This window comes from Oryctolagus cuniculus, chromosome 4 (genome assembly GCF_964237555.1).
Source record: "Oryctolagus cuniculus chromosome 4, mOryCun1.1, whole genome shotgun sequence".
Taxonomy (NCBI): Eukaryota; Metazoa; Chordata; class Mammalia; order Lagomorpha; family Leporidae; genus Oryctolagus; species Oryctolagus cuniculus.
Window position 1 is genome coordinate 167,112,562 of NC_091435.1, and position 16,568 is coordinate 167,129,129.

General features: G+C 44.3%; 1 long non-coding RNA gene across 1 annotated transcript in view; it reads right to left on the reverse strand.

Annotated features, from left to right (window-relative positions):
• Positions 1 to 6: 6 nt before the first annotated feature.
• Positions 7 to 16,568, reverse strand: part of LOC127482850 (uncharacterized) — a 49,162-nt gene continuing 32,600 nt past the window's right edge. The window contains exon 3 of the long non-coding RNA XR_007908709.2: positions 7 to 12,839. This is a non-coding gene — a long non-coding RNA (uncharacterized lncRNA). The remainder of the gene's footprint in view (positions 12,840 to 16,568) is intronic.

Genomic DNA, 16,568 nt, shown 5'->3' on the forward strand with positions numbered 1-16,568 from the left:
TACGTAATTGGTAATAAACCACGAAAGTCTAGACTTGTGGTCTAATTGCCAGTGGAAAAAATGTCTACAGAACAAATAATCTAAAGTCAAGATCTATGTTTTGCCATAGTTGCTTATTACTAGCAAATGTACCCGGCAAGTTGACTCAGATATCTAGAAGTATATTTTGTAACTTATGTATCTTGGAAGGATTACAAAAACATTATATTATTTAAAGCTAGATATTTTGTGGCTAGATCCTCAGTTATTGGACTGCCAGATTCTGCACTACAGAAAATAGGTCAGTGAAAATTTTTTTAAAGAGCCAAATAGCAAATATTTTAGATTTTGTTGCCTGTACAGTCTGTTACTATTCAATTCTGCCATCCAGCTCCAAAAACAGCCATAGCAAATTAATAAATGAGCATAGTTGTATCTCAGTGAAATCCTGGTAGTGAACACAAGCTTGAATTTCATATAATTCTACATGTCCCAAAATATTATTTCTTACTTGTTTTTTATTGCATTTAAAGATGTGCAAAGCATTCTTAGTCTGCGGACCTTACAAAGACAGGCAGGACGCTGGATCTGGCCCACAAGTTGTAGTTTGCCAATGTCTGCTCTATAGGACATGCCATGCTAACTTAAACCTCAGAAATCATTCAGGTGGATGCCAATCATTTATGTTCTGGGCTAGAATTGACCTTGAATAATTTGCTGAAGAAATCAAGTGTCGCCTTCCAGTTAAAGATGGCAAATTGAACAGAGCAATGACACCTCCAAAAACCACACAGAAGAACTATACCTTCCACAGGTAAAAATTGACGGAGACGGAGAAACTGACAGAAAACACAAAGAAACAACAAAAAATTTTGGAAGTGGCCAAAGATATCAGTCACCGGTAACCAAATTAACAAATAGAGCTGAATCCTGAGAATCATTGGAAACAAATGAGTAACAATCCAATGTACAAGGTCAAGCCCCCAAAAGTCAATACAACCAACACGTTCTGTGGGAAAAGGAGTGAAGGGAGGAGGACTGGCTGAAAATCTATTCAGAAAAGATGGATCTCCCCAGAGCTTAACCCTTTCTCTGGAAAACTACCAGGAATGTTTCTACAAAAGTAAACTGGAAGACTTGGACAATGGAGACCACCCCAAGAGCAAAGTTCTGGCAATATCAGCCCCTAGAGGTCCTTTGAATCCTGATCATGCTACAGAACAGATCGCCTGGGAAGACCATCGCAAGTGCACAGATCTTACAATCTGCTTTATAATGCCACATTCTTGAAAATGAGCAGACTTAGACAATTGAGACAGAGACAAAGAACAAATAAAGCAACCTCAGACACAAGAATTTGCAGCAATAAACATAAAAGAACATCAGCATGACAAGTGTTGGGCAAGCAGTTAAGACACCACTTGGGATTCCCTTATCTCCCATCAGAGTGCCTGAGTTTAAGTCCCAGCTCTGCTGCTTCTTCTTCTGGTTTTGTTTTTTGTGTTTTGTTTTGTTTTGTTTTGTTTTGTTTTGTTTATAGGCAGAGTGGAGAGTGAAAGAGGGAGACAGAGAGAAAGGTCTTCCTTTTCCGTTGGTTCACCCTCCAATGGCCACTGCGGCCCGCATACCACAATGATCCAAAGCCAGGAGCCAGGTGCTTCTCCAGGTCTCCCATGGGGTGCAGGGCCCAAGGAGCTGAGCCATCCTCCACTGCACTCCCGGGCCACAGCAGAGCTGGACTGGAAGAGGAGCAACCGGCACAGAATCCGGCGCCCCAACTGGGAGTAGAACCCAGGGTGCCGACACCGCAGGAGGAGGATTAGCCTATTGAGCCATGGCACTGGCCCTAGCTCTGCTTCTGATTCTAGCTTCCTGCTAATATACATGTTGGGAGATAGCAAGTGATGGTTCAAGTACCTGGGTCCCTGCTACCCTTGTGGGAGGCATGGATTGTGTTCCTAGCTCCTGGACTCAGCCTGGCACACTCCTGGCTGATGTAAGAATTTCAGGGTGAATCAGCAGGTGGTAAATCTTTCTCTCCTCTCTCTCTCTCTCTTTCTCTGTCTTCCAAATAAGAACTTTATTTATTTTTTAGATCTTTGATCCACTGCCCCCCCCCCCCAAGTGGTCACAGTGGCCAGGGCTGGGCCAGGTGGGAGCCAGGAGCTTCCTCTGGGTCTCCCACGTGGGTGCAGGGGCCCAACCTGCTGCACCACAGCACCATCCCCCTCAAAAAAGAATTTTTAAAAATACCATCATCGATGTCATTAGCAAGATAAGTTACTGAGTCCTAAAATATGAAGTTTTTTTTTTTAAAGAATACATTAAGGAAAGTAATGTAAAGGAGTTCTTGGAAAGCTAAATTACTAGAAATTAGAGATTCAGTGAAAGGATTAAAAGATACAATTGAGGAATTAGAGAAACTATAACAAATTATAATACAAATTAGAGCAGCAGTTACACAGATCCAATACATGAAATAGAATTTTTAAAAGCATCGTAGAAAAATTGGTGAGGAAGAAACTATAAGAAGTATAGTTGGAGAAGTCTTCCTAAAATTGAAGGACCTGTGTTTTCTGATGTATAAAGTTGACGTAGAGGTCACACCAAACCTACCAGTCAGGACGTCTGCATCCCACCATGTGTGCACGTGGGAGCACCGTGTGCTTTAAGTACTATAGTACGTATTTGTAGGATGTCTTGAAATCAGGTACTATAATGCTGGAGTGTTTCCTCACTCAGGATCACCTTGGCTATTCTGGGTCTTTTCTTTTTCCATTTTAATTTAGGAATTTTTTTTTCTAATTCTGTAAACAATGTCATGGGGGGCTGGCACATTGGCTCACTTGGTTAATCCTCTGCCTGCAGCACCGGCATCCCATATGGGTGCCGGGTTCTAGTCCTGGTTGCTCCTCTTCCAGTCCAGCTCTCTGCTGTGGCCCAGGAAGGCAGTGGAGGATGGCCCAAGTGCTCGGGCCCTGCACCCGCATGGGAAACCAGGAGGAAGTGCCTGGATCATGGCTTCAGATTGGCACAGCGCTGGCTGTGGCGGCCATTTGGGGAGTGAACAAACGGAGGGAAGACCTTTCTCTATGTCTCTATCTCTCTCACTGTCTGTAACTCTACCTGTCAAATAAATAAATTAAAAATGAATGTCATGGGTATTTTGATAGGAACCATATTAAACCTGTAGTTTGCTTTAGGTAGTATAGACATTTTAACAATGTTAACTCCTCCTATCCATGAACAAAGAATATTTTTCCTTATCTTTGTCTTTGATTTCTTTAATCAGCGTTTCTTTTACTTTTTCGGTTACATTTATTCCTAAATATTTAAAATTTTGGGGGTCCAGTGCTGCAGCGTAGCATGTAAAGTGCCAGCATCCCTGTGGACACCAGTTTGAGTCCTGACTCCTCCACTTCCAATCCACTCTCTGCTATGGCCTGGGAGGGCAGTAGAAGATGGCCGTGTTGCAGCCATCTGAGGAGTGAACTGGCAGATGGAAGACCTCTCTCTCTCTCTCCCTCCTTCTCTCCCTCTCTCCCTGCCTCTGCCTCTCTGTAACTCTGCCTTTCAAATAAATAACAAATCTTTAAAAAACTATTTTGTAGCTATTGTGAATGGGATTTCTGTCTTGATTTCTCTTTCAGCAAGATTTCATTATTGGTGTATAAAAATCCTACTATTAATGTTGGTTTTCTATCCTATGACTTTATTTAATTGGTTTATAGTTCTAATAGCTTTTCTGGAGCAGTGTGTACAGTTATCCAGGTACAAATAGGAGATTTTCATTTTCTCCTTATCAATTTTTATGTCCTTTATTTCATTATCTTTCCCAATTGTCCTTGCAATATTTCCGGAGCTATATTACATAAGGGTAGTGAAAGTAGACATTCTTATCTTGTTCCAGGTCTGAAGGGAAAATCCTTTCAGCTTTTCCCACTCAGTATGGTATTTTCTGTTGGTGAATAGTATGCATCATTTTGAGGTGTATTCCTTTCATACTTTGTTGAGAGTTTTTATCATGAAGGGAGGTTGAATTTTATCAAATTCTCTCTCTGCATCTATTTAGATGATCACATGTTTTTTGTTCTTCATTCCCTTGGCTCTCCTTTCCTCTTTAAATGTTCTGTGGAATTCATTTATAAAGCCCCAGGTCCTGGACTTCTCTTTGATGGCTAGAATAAAGATGTGTTCAGATGTATAAGGCCTCAAACAATTTATGCCTATGCATAATTTTGTGGGAAGCTACTAGAATCCCCAAGGAAATGTAGTAAACAGCAGAAGGTGAATGGGACAAAGAACATAGGTGAACCACACAGGAGAGAGCTAAGAAGAGGCCAAAGGCTCATGATCAGATCCCAGGGTGCAGTTGGGCAGCAGACATGAGAGAAATCATTCCAGGTAGGAGCAGGTTAGAGAGCTTCGAGAGGGAAGACATTAAAAGGATGGCATTTGTGAGTACCTGATGTGTTTTAGTATACTGAGAGAAGGTTCACACAACTAAGTTGGGAGCATCGGGGAGTCTGGGATTCAGGACGTACACAGGAAAAGAGGCAAAGACATAAACAAGACTGCTGTTAACTCCAGAGAAGAGTGGAGTGCTGAAAAATAATCAGAATAAACTACACAACTCAGCTATAAAAAGCACTTTCCCGATTATTAATAAATACCGAACATTTATCCAAGGAAACCTTTGAAATAACTGATGCTGAGGTTAAGGAGAACAGGAACTGCTCATGTTTGTGCTGTGGGTGGTATTGCGAAGTCAGTAGACAGTGCCTTAATGTGAAAATCAAGAATAATGATTGAAGCTGCCCATTTCAACATGGAGATAAATACCAAAGAATCAGCTCAAAGAATGCGAAAGGATCATCTCTGAATAGTGGGACATGTCTGAGCAGGGGAAGTTTGTGGACAGGGAACAACTGCATCTTCATTAGGAGCCTTGTCAATGATTTGACTCTTAAAAGACCACGCATCAGCATAAATTTGAAGAAAATTAAAACTGAATTTACAGGAAAGGCAGAAGAGCTCTAGGTCATTCTCAGATTCCTTCATGAAACCCTCCTGTACAGCAGTGCCTTGATCTTCCATTTAGATACACGTTTGCCTTGGCTTTCTTTACTTTTGTGGGCAGATGTCTTTTATTCCTCCAGTTCTGACACCTGCTGAATCAGGAATCTACATTTTACTGGAGCGTAAATTATCTGCATTCTGGATATTTGTTTGACAATATAATCTTGAACTATCCACCTCCTGACATTTATTAAACTCTGGGTCATAAATAATAGACACTTTTTTCAAATGAAAGTTTGCCTGTACCACATTCATTCCTTAAGTAAATAATTTTAAAGCCATCTTAAGCCATGGCGTTCTTCATACAATGAACCCTACAAGGAAACCATACATAAAACAGGGGAAAGCTGAACTATTCTGATGGATGCTGGGACAACAGGCTGGCCCTCCCCACTGCTCTCTTACAAGCCTTGCTGGGGGCCTGGCAGTGGGCTATTTTTGTTCTGTCTTTTTTAAAAAGAGTTATGTATTTATTTGAGAGGTGGAGTGACAGAGAGAGGGGGAAACACACGCACACACACACATACACACGGAGAGAGAGGAGAGAGAGAGAGAGAATCTTTCATCTGGTGGTTCACTCCCCAAATGCCTGCAATCGCTGGGGCTGGACAGGCTGAAGCCAGGTGCTAGGAACTCCATCTGGGTCTCCCACATGGGTGGCAGGGACTCAGTTATTGAGCCATCATCTGTTGTTCCCCAGGCTCACCTGTAGGAAGCTGGATTGAAAGCAGAGATGGACCCAGGACTAAACTGTAGACACACCTATAGGGAATGTGGGCATCAAAAGTGGCAGTGTAACCCACTGTGCCACAATGCCCACACTTGAGAGGTCTCTAACTCCATATGTGCTCACAGGACAATTGGAAAATCACTCTCTTATTTAAGAAACAGTTAATGAAGAGGTAACTATGAGCCTCCCTTTCACTAGTGTAAAATGGCTCATAGAAAGCTATGTTTCATCACCATATATTGAGAAGTAGTGATATGATATGCATGACTCTATTTACTCTAAGAATTCTGATAAGAATATTAATGATAACACTCTGTTCCTTCTATAAGAACAAGGTTGTCAGGCTGAGAAATAAAAGCAACATTGCTTTATCTAAGTAATTGGTTTGCTTTAACTGAGAGGTAATTGCTTGGGTCAATCCCAGACTACTTTGTTTATCTTTGCCAATGATCTTATTAGAATGATGTAAGAGGCCGGTGCCGTGGCTCAATAGGCTAATCCTCTGTCTTGCGGCGCCGGCACCACTGGGTTCTAGTCCTGGTCAGGGTGCCAGATTCTGTCCTGGTTGCCCCTCTTCCAGGCCAGCTCTCTGCTATGGCCCGGGAGTGCAGTGGAGTATGGCCCAAGTGCTTAGGCCCTGCACCCACATGGGAGACCAGGAGAAACACCTGTCTCCTGGCTTTGGATCAGCGCAATGCGCCGGCTGCAGCACACTGGCCGCGGCGGCCATTGGAGGGTGAACCAACGGCAAAAAGGAAGACCTTTCTCTCTGTCTCTCTCTCTCTCTCACTGTCCATTCTGCCTGTCAAAAAAAAAAAAAAAAGAATGCTATAAGAAATGAATGAAATATTAATTATTTCTTTCTATTTACCCCTGTAACCTTTTAGGACTTTATTAATTTTTTTAAAGATTTATTTTATTTATTTGAAAGACAGAGTTACAGAGAGAGGTGGAGACAGAGAGAGGTCTTCCATCCCCTGGTTCACTCCCCAGATGGCCACAATGGCCAGAGTCGCACCGATCCGAAGCCAGGAGCCAGGAGCTTCTTCTGGGTCTTCCACATGGGTGCAGGGACCCAAGGACTTGGGCCATCATCTACTGCTTCCCAGGCTATAGCAGAGAGCTGGATCAGAAGAGGAGCAGCCAGGTCTTGAACTGGTGCCCATATGGGATGCTGGCACTTCAGGCCAGGGCTTTAACCCACTGCACCACAGCACTAGCCCCCTTAGGACATTTTTAAAAAATATTTATATATTTATTTGAAAATCAGTGTTACAGAGACATAGAGAAAGAGAGATAAATGTTCCATGCACTGGTTCACCCCCCAAATGGCCCCTAACTCCTTGCAGGTCTCCCACGTGGGTGGCAGGGGCCCAACTAATTTGGTCATTTTTCCCTGCTTTTCTGGGCACATTAGCAGAGAGCTGGATTGGGAGTGGAGCAGCTGGGACTAGAACCAGCATCCATATGCAATGTGGCTTAATCTGCTGCACCATAATGCTGGCCTAGGACAAACATTTTGTTTTTGTTCATCTTTAAATTTGCAAAAACACCCAGTGCCTAGGTCATAGCCACATATCAATAATTTATAATTAAATTAACTCATAATAAGGAATATTAGAGCAAAACAATGTAGTAAAGTTTGCCTCACAATGCTGCCTCCCATTAATAAGTGATATTAGTAGGTGAGAATTATAGTCTCCCTTTATTTTTAGTGCCTTTGGGCAGAAAGGGACATTCCCATGGAAAACTATAGGAAGAAACTTGAATACTTGTGGTCTCTTGCCTTCTACTAAAGTGGGTGACAGTCAAATCTAAGAATTAAGTCTGGCCATATGGTATATACTAAACTGAGTAGGTTCAATTTTCAGAGCTTTCACTTCCTACCAAAATTTCAATCTTCCTTTGTGGTTAACTAAGAGCAGCTGAGAAAAAACTCCCCTGTTCTAAGTAATCCACACCTGTAAATCTTGATTTTTTTTTTTTTTTTTTTGGACAGGCAGAGTGGACAGTGAGAGAGAGAGACAGAGAGAAAGGTCTTCCTTTTGCCGTTGGTTCACCCTCCAATGGCCGCCACGGCCGGCACGCTGCAGCCAGCGCACCGCGCTGATCCGGTGGCAGGAGCCAGGAGCCAGGTGCTTCTCCTGGTCTCCCATGGGGTGCAGGGCCCAAGCACTTGGGCCATCCTCCACTGCACTCCCGGGCCACAGCAGAGAGCTGGCCTGGAAGAGGGGCAACTGGGACAGAATCCGACGCCCCAACCGGGACTAGAACCCGGTATGCCGGCGCTGCTAGGTGGAGGATTAGCCTAGTGAGCCGCGGCGCCAGCCGTAAATCTTGATTTTAAAAGTTTGAAGCATAGTGCTATATTTATGTTGTAGTTACTAACATCCTGTGCATTTACAAAATGCATTAATTCATGTTTTCATTCATTCTTGGAAGTCAATGTATCTAAGAGCAATAAATCATCTGTCACACAAACTAGAAATTGTCACGTCAGCATGAGAAATGCTGTCTCTCCCTCTGTTCGAGTTACAGGCAAATGCTGCTCAAGATCAAAGGGACATTTTGTGCAATGATCATCCACAGCTTACAGAAACACAGACCCATCTGACTTCACATCCCTGCCTAGAAGGGTCACGTGTTAGCTTAGTGAGCACTAAAAGAAAATAGGGAATTGAATGTGTTGGAGTCCCAGTAAAGATGTAATCATGGTGCCACGTCCATGGCCAAGTCAGGGAAAACGTATGAACTTGAAGTCTATCGCCATCTGCTGTGTTTGCACTACCTACAACCCACTCGTCTCCCTTCACTCGTGTTCCTACTCCTACTCCTCATTTGGAGACTGTGTAGTGGTAGAAGGAGCTTTCATTGAGAAGTTAACGGGGAGAGGAATTGTGGCAATGACGACCATCAAGAAATGCCTTTTTTATCCTCATTCTTTAGGTGAGGACACTGATGTGTAGATATGTCAAGTCACTTGCTCAGATCATTGATTGAATGTACCTGATGGAGCTGGGACTACAGAGCCTCTGCTCCTGTTCTGTCCATGATCCCTATACCCTTAATGCACCTGCAAGGATGAAATACCTTTCTTTGAACCCTCCTGGACCCCATATTCTACAACACTTTGTGTTGCAAAAGTGTTTGCATCCAACTCTTCAATACAACTCGGTCTCATGGCATCACCTCACCATATGTTCTCTATCAGCGGGGGCTTTATAGCTTATTAACCATCATAGCTATCTTCACAGAGTGGATCACGTCTGTTTCTAAAGATTCATACCTTTTAAGAAATTATTCCTGTTGTGAAGTCTTAGAATTTGTTAATTATTATAAAGGCACTCCCTTAATGTCTATTCCTATCTCTCCCTTCAGCTGAATTATAATTATCAGTATTAAACCATACCACAGTGTTTGTAACGGAGTAAGATATTACTTATAGCTAGGTAGGATAGGATTCTTGGATTCTTATTCAATTCTGGTCCTTAGTGATCCCAGAGTAGCCATTTATTTCTCCAGGAGCCCATAAGGCACGTGTAGAGGTTTCTGACACTGTGAGTGGATGAGAAGGAGGGAGTCTAGCCCCCTGTCTGCCCTTCTAAGCTCACCCCGTATCACTACCCTTCCCAGTCCATTGGAAGAACATTGAATAATTAGTATGTGAATGACTATGAGAAACCTTTGGAACCCTTATCCTTGGAACCAACTCCCAGAACCCAATTCTTGGATTATTCTCTGCAATAGTAGAAATTATATGTCTCCTTCCCAGATAAAGACTTTTTTTTTTTAACTATCTTGTTATTGTGTAAGGACATAATGAGACACTGGTTACATAAGTATTTTGTCCACCTGGGCCATATTAACAACTAGTTTGCCTTTAATGATAAAAATAATTATATCAACCCTTCATTGTATTTTTACCTGAACAAAGGACTAGGCTAGAAATATATTCCATAGGATAAGGCAAGCTCAAACAAATTAAATACCTTGACTGGAAACACAAAGATGTTATGTGGGAGGCCCTTGTATATTTCAAGTCTGCCCCCAAGTTTTAAGGCCCCTGTTCTTTGTGCCCCACTCTTTGAGGAATCTGCTATCCTGTGATGAGGGTGATCCAGTTTTCCACTACCAAGAGTCGTGGTGTCCCCAAATGCCCATTGATGGGAAAATAGATCTGTTGCGTGTGTTTATGAATTGGAATAATACACAGGACTAAAACGGGACAAACCGCTGCTACATACAGTCAAATGGTGACTCTCGCAGGTGTTAGGGCGAATGAAAGAAACCAAATTGGCAAGACTCCACGCTGGGTGATTCAACAACCGGCAATGCAAAATGATGATGGTAAGAGTCAGAAGCTGAGCTATTTCTGGGCCAGTGAAGAAGCCTAAGGGAACCTGATGGGGCTAGAAGTGTTCTGCTCTGACAGCATGTGTGTGCCTGTGTCCCTGAGTGGAAATCTAAGAGACGTTGAAGATCCATGCACTCTACTGGGCATACGTCTGTTCTCTGACAGAAAAGAAATGTTTAAGCAAAGTTACTGAAACCCCCAAAGTCTAGGTATTTTTAGAAACAAAAGGTTGGGGCCGGTGCTGTGGTGCAGTGGGTTAAAGCCCTAGCTTGAAGCACCAGCATCCCACATGGGCACAAGTTCTAGTTCCAGCTGCTCCTTTTCCAACCCAGTTCTCTGCTATGGTCTGGAAAAACAGTAGAAGATGGCCCAAGTCCTTGGTCCCCTGCACCCACGTGGGAGACTCCGAAGAAGCTCCTGGCTCCTGGATTCAGATGGGCTCAGCTCTGACCATTGTAGCCAATTGGGGAGTGAACCAGCAGATGGAAGACTTCTCTCTCTCTCAATCTCTACCTCTCTCTATAATTCTGTCTTTCAAATAAGTAAAAATAAATATTTTTTTAAAAAAAGAAACAAAAGGTTAAAGCCATGGAAATAAAGGTGGCCTGGGAAATCAAAAGGCCAGGGTGCCCATCGTTCTAGAACTTTTTAACAGCCTGTCTAGATGGGAGCTCACCATGGTCTCAGCTCCTGACAGCTGGCAGGAAGATGGAACTCACCTCGGCCATGTGTCTGAAACCACTTCAAAAAACAGCTGAGCCATATAAAAATTTAGAGAAGTGGTTTGCTTTCCCTCGCCTCTCCACTTCACACCCACTCCCAGAATTTAATGAAGTACTCTCTTCTCGGTGTTCTTCCTGAACTCCCTACTGTCTCTCAAGCCACGAGGAGACAGAAGCAATGCCCACCAAGCTTGAGTCACGTTTGGCTGGGATAGGAACTCAGTTTACTGCTGTCATTGGAATAATCTTACATGAAAAATATTACAGTGAAGACAGCAAGTCTTTCTCTTTAAAAAAGAAAAGAACCAGTTGTATAAAACATCAAGTCAATAACACACAAGACACAGAACAGGCCGGAGTGGCCTCTATTTTAAAAACTAACATCAAACCCCACTCACTTCATAAGAAGGAACTGGAGCTCTGAATTCCTTCGGAAGAGAGTGCGTGAAAGCAGGCGGGGTGTGGGTGGGAAGAGACACTCACCCTGACAATGACCTCGGGCCATAAAAGACCAATTCCAGATAGGCGACCTTCTCAAAACGCTTTGATAAGTGACATTTCAGCTAATAGGAAACCAAAGGAAATATCAGTTGCCCCAGCGAACGGGGCTGAGCAATCAGACATCTGGGGCTTTTGGCATGCCTACTGAATGAAGTCATCGCGAGAGTCCACAGAGAGTTCTGTCTCCACGGCTGAGGCTTGTTTATGGAAAAATGAGTGTTGGGGCTTGGCTTTGGCTTAAGCGCAGAGCCTTCTGAGCTGCGAGTACATTGGTTATTTTTTACAAAGTAGCTCTTGTCCTGCAGAGCGAGTGTCCTGATTTTAGACCTCCGATGGAGCCCAAAGGTTTGGCCTATCAGTTTTCTTCATTTCCTCTCTACTTGGCCACCACCCCTGTCTCAAAGGGCAGCTTTTGAAAACTACACTCTCAGTTCACTTGGACGCTGGGATCTCATCTGAGTCGAGAAGCCAAGAAACACAGGAAGTATATACGGGCTGGAAGCAGAAAAATGTGGCAAGAAACGATGTGGCTATTTCACAGAATAACCAGCCTCATTCATACCCTCTCCTGGTGCATGGGTGTCATATCCAGGTCCCAAGTTGGCTCTCCCGTCTCTTGGAAACAGACTGAGGGACCGAAGTTGTCACTCCTTGGGTTAACCCACAGCCTGCCATGCCTATAGCCTATATCCAAGTGCTGGTTCGAGTTCTGGCTGCTTTACTTCTGATCCAGCTTCCTGCTAAAGGGCCTGGGAAGGCAGTAGAAGATGGCCCAAGTCCTTGGCCCCCTGCCACTCATGGGAGAGACCAGATGGAGTTCCTGTCTCCTGGCTTTGACTTGGTCCAGACCTGGCTGTTGCAGCCATTTGGGAAGTAAACCAGCAGGTGTAAAACATCTGTGTGTGTGTGTGTGTGTGTGTCTGTCTGTCTGTCTCACTCTGCATTTCAAATAAATAAATAAATCTTAAAAAAAAAAAAAAGAAAATAGACTGAACTTCTACCATTCCAAGAACATAGGACAGACTCCTCCCAAGTTTGTTCGGGTACAGGCACCTATCCCCATGTAATTCTCTATCAGAGAAAAGTAATTACCTATTTCCATTTTCTGTACTTATCGAGAGCAGTATAGAAAACAAGGACACGATGATATAAAGTTGATAAGGCTTTTAATTACATTTCTTTGTCCATGTCTCTGTGGAGAACTCATCGTTTCCAGAATAAACTCACTGTGATACTGAGCACTTTGAGCTATTGTAGACATTGGACAAAATACAATGGACTCAAATTGTATCAGGAATGATGAGGGGAGATGTGGTAGGTATGATCAGTAGTTATCGATCGAACATACCATAATTTGTGGTCACTTACCCCTTCCTTTTTGGGAAAACATTTCTACTTTCTCCAAGGTAGGCAAGGTGAAAGACACTTGAAGGGTCCATCCATCGCCCTACGCTTCCTTCTTTAGTCTGTAGGTCTGCAAACAACAGGAAGCATTTTTAGGAATGAGAATGAGAAGGGAGGGTGGAGGAGTTTGCATTGTAGCCACAGTGAAGCTCTCCTGAGAACTGCTGTTCCTCTGGGACACATCTTGGTGGTCTTTCTCCATTGCATTCCCTCAGGCAGGTGTTGGATCACCAAAGGAGGGGAAGTGTCTCAGAAAAGGCAAATGTCTTCCTTCCCCTGCTTTAAAAGATGTGATGGTACCCAAGGGAGTCAAATTGTGTCCCACCCAGTTCTTAGAGCATGCAGAACCCCGATGGCCTGGCTCTTGTTCTGGACAGTACAAGGTTCGTTACTTCCATCGCTGTTCCCCACGTGTCTCCCTGCGTTGCATAATCTAGTACTGGAAGTGCTGTGGGTTCCCAGAGACAAATGTGACTAATTAAGATTAAGACAAGGACCAGGCATTTGATTCAGCCCTGGAGACACTGCTTGGGCTGCCCATATCCTGCATCGAAGTGTGTGGTAGGAGTCCCAGCTCCACTTCCAATCTAGCTTCCTGCTAATACACGCTCCGGGAGGCAGCAAGTAATGGCTCAAGTGCTTGAGTCCATGCCATCCACGTGAAAGACCTGGATTGCATTCCTGGCTCCTGGTCCAGTCTGGATGCTGCAGGCATTTGAAGAGTGAATCAGTAGATGGGTGACTCTCTCTCTCTCCCCTCTCTCTCCTTGTCAAATAAAATGAATGTAACCCAATAAAAAGTTTAAAATTGCCAAATAAAACTAGCAAGATGTTAAGCATTCTTCAGAGAATGATGAGGTATACTGGGCAGAGGCAATATGGGACATCAATTTCCTCTCAGAAGTATTTCCTTTATACTGCATAAGTCAGTACTGACTTGCATAAGTCAGAAGAATTACCTTCCCCAAACTAGCACTGCAAAATCTTCGAACACCCCACCTTCCTAGTACAACTCCATATCCAGCCTTCTTGAGACAATGGTGAAAAAGAACTTGACTAATCAAAGTGCTGTGACTCCTGGTCTCTGCCTCACGCTGCGGCCCATTGCCCCCTTTCTCATTGTACCCTGATATTTTTCGGCATCCATCCACAAGCAGTGAAAAATCTCAGCTTTACCAGATGCTTTGACCTTTGGGATCATCCCTCGTGTTCAAATACATGCAACAACCCATGTTTACAATGCGAGTGCTTTGGGCATTTGGAGTAGAAAACGTCTTAGTCCCATGGGGCTCTCGCAAACCTGTTCCTGCACCTTGGAGGATTATAACTTCCCCAATCTGTACCACTGGCGACCCCTAACTCCTGATGCCAGCTGAAACACTGACTGGCTTTTCCTGACGTCCTCAGCAGAGAACCATTAAAAGAAAATGACAAAAGCTTAAAGACAATGGGAGAGGCTGTTTAACTAAGATGACTTTCAAACAGAGGCTGTGAGAAAGCGCATCCTGGGAAGCATGCCATACCATCACAGTCATCACAGTTCTTGGCAGGACACCTCTCTAGCCGAGGCACTCCCAGTTCTGACTTATGGAACCATTTGCCATGTTAAGTACCAGGGCAGAAACCAGTATTCAGTACCCCTGCAAGATGTAGTCTTCGGGGACCACATGATTCAGCTGGAGGGAGTCTCACAAGTAGGTAAGCACAGTGAAAGAACATGTTCTCAACAGCCAGAGCATTTGAGGAAGGCAAAGCAAGAGGAAGAGTAGTGTGAGGCACGAGTGTGGGCATCACAGGGGCCGTGAGAATGCCGTCCGTGAGGCTGTGCAACTTGAGTGCCAGAGAGTCGCTCTTGCCTGAGTTCAAAGCCCTGCTCTATACCCATTTAGCTGTGTGACTTGGGGGAATGTTCTGGAAGCTTCCCAAGACCCAGTTTCCTCCTCTGTCAAATGTGATCCTGAAGTTATCTCCTTCGTGGGATGACTCTGAGGAATCAAGGGGTTGAAGCATACACCCCAGCAACGGGCATCCAACAAGGGCTTGGTAAATGTTTATGATGGTCAGATTGGAGATGGGAAGGAGGAACAAGGTCTCCAGGCAGATAAACATCAGAGAACACATTGCAGGACATTCCACTTCTGAGAAGTCTGTGTACTGATGGCTCCCAAGTTCAGAGAAGTCAGTTTCTAATTCTGTCTGCCCCAGCATGGTCAGCATTGTGCTCTTGAGTGCATTGGTTCCCTCTGGGAGCCACAGTGTTCTTGTCTGTCAACTGGAGACACACAACCACCATTCATGGCAACAGTGCAGCTTGGTAAGCTTTAAAGCCCCACAAATGTAGCAGCAGAGTGTCAGCTCCAAACTACAGCAAACCCTTAGAGGCAGCAAGAATGAGGGCGGGACTGGCACTCGCTGTTTTTACGGGAAATTACTTTCTTTCCCTGAGCCTCTGCGTTCTTATCTGAATGATGAGATTAATAATGTCCACTTCATGTGTATGTTATGAAAAATCCAAGATGTTGTTTATACAAAGCAGATGGCCCGGAGCTGACCCATCAAGATGCACTGATTCTTCATTTCCTTCCTCGGACCCCTTCCTTTTCCTCTCCACTTTGTGAAATTACCTGGAACTTCAATTCAGGAAGAGCTCGTGCCTCAAGGGCACTATGTCCTGTGTTCCCACGCTGCCCATGGAAGCTGCCGCTTACCAAGGTCAGAGGGGGCAGGAGGAGGGGTCTCAAAGGAGAGCTTTCCAGGCCTTACAAACAGGCTTTGCCCCTGCGAGGCCTGTTGCAAGCTGACAGGAGACTGCACAATGGGGTCCCTGAGGTCAAGCTCAGAGGGCTCTCCCACAGAGACATGTCATAGAGTGTTCTTGTAGCTGGCAGCTGCAACGGATTCTAAATGAATCTATCCTACACCGAAGTGCAAGCAGCCCACAAGAGGACTAGAAATGAAATCAAGTGACCCCGAGAGCACAGAGGAGAGGAAATGAGAGGGATGCCATCCCCAGCCACGTGTGCTGCTAAGCACGCACTTGACCCTGCATGTGTGTGCTGAGTCCTTGCGGGTACCACCGTGGGGTAGAGGAAGACAATGTCCACATTGGAACTTCCTGGGCATGGCTGCCCTAGCTTAACTCGTGGCTTCTCATCCTCTCAAGGAGCGATGTTAGGGCACAAGGGGCATATTCCTATTCTGAAAAAGTATAGAAACGGGATCCATGAAAAAATAAGCACTAACAGACTCAGTCAATTATCTTGTACTTTTGAATGATGTGGGGCTCTGATGAGTGATGGGCTTTTATGGGCTCTTCTATGGTCCCCTCTAGCTCCAGTATTCCGCGATGCCAGATCTCTGTGTCCCTGGCATTCATGAGGAAATTGCATGGATGGGTGGTTACTATCAGTAACATGAATGACTCACTGAGAATTTTTAAGGAATTAGACTGCACTGAAATCTATGGTGAAAGACAATGAACCTAATTCAATTCATGTGATGAAATCTGGCAGGTCTTGAGCTGGCATTCCAGACCCAGACTGGAACCATGCTGGTTGACAGTCCTGAGTGGGGATGAGGGTAGCTCTTTGTGGGGACCCCATCCCTGCTTTTTCTAACCCTGTGAACTCTAGCCCCTTACCTGACCTCTCTGAGTCTCTATTCCTCCTCCACAAAGTGAGAATAGCTCACGCCTCACAGGACTGTTGGAGGCTTAAGTGAGAGAAAGCTTTTAGAAATGTTTCCCACATGGAAAATAAGAAGTATTCTCCAACTACTAAATGTTACGTTAATGTTAATA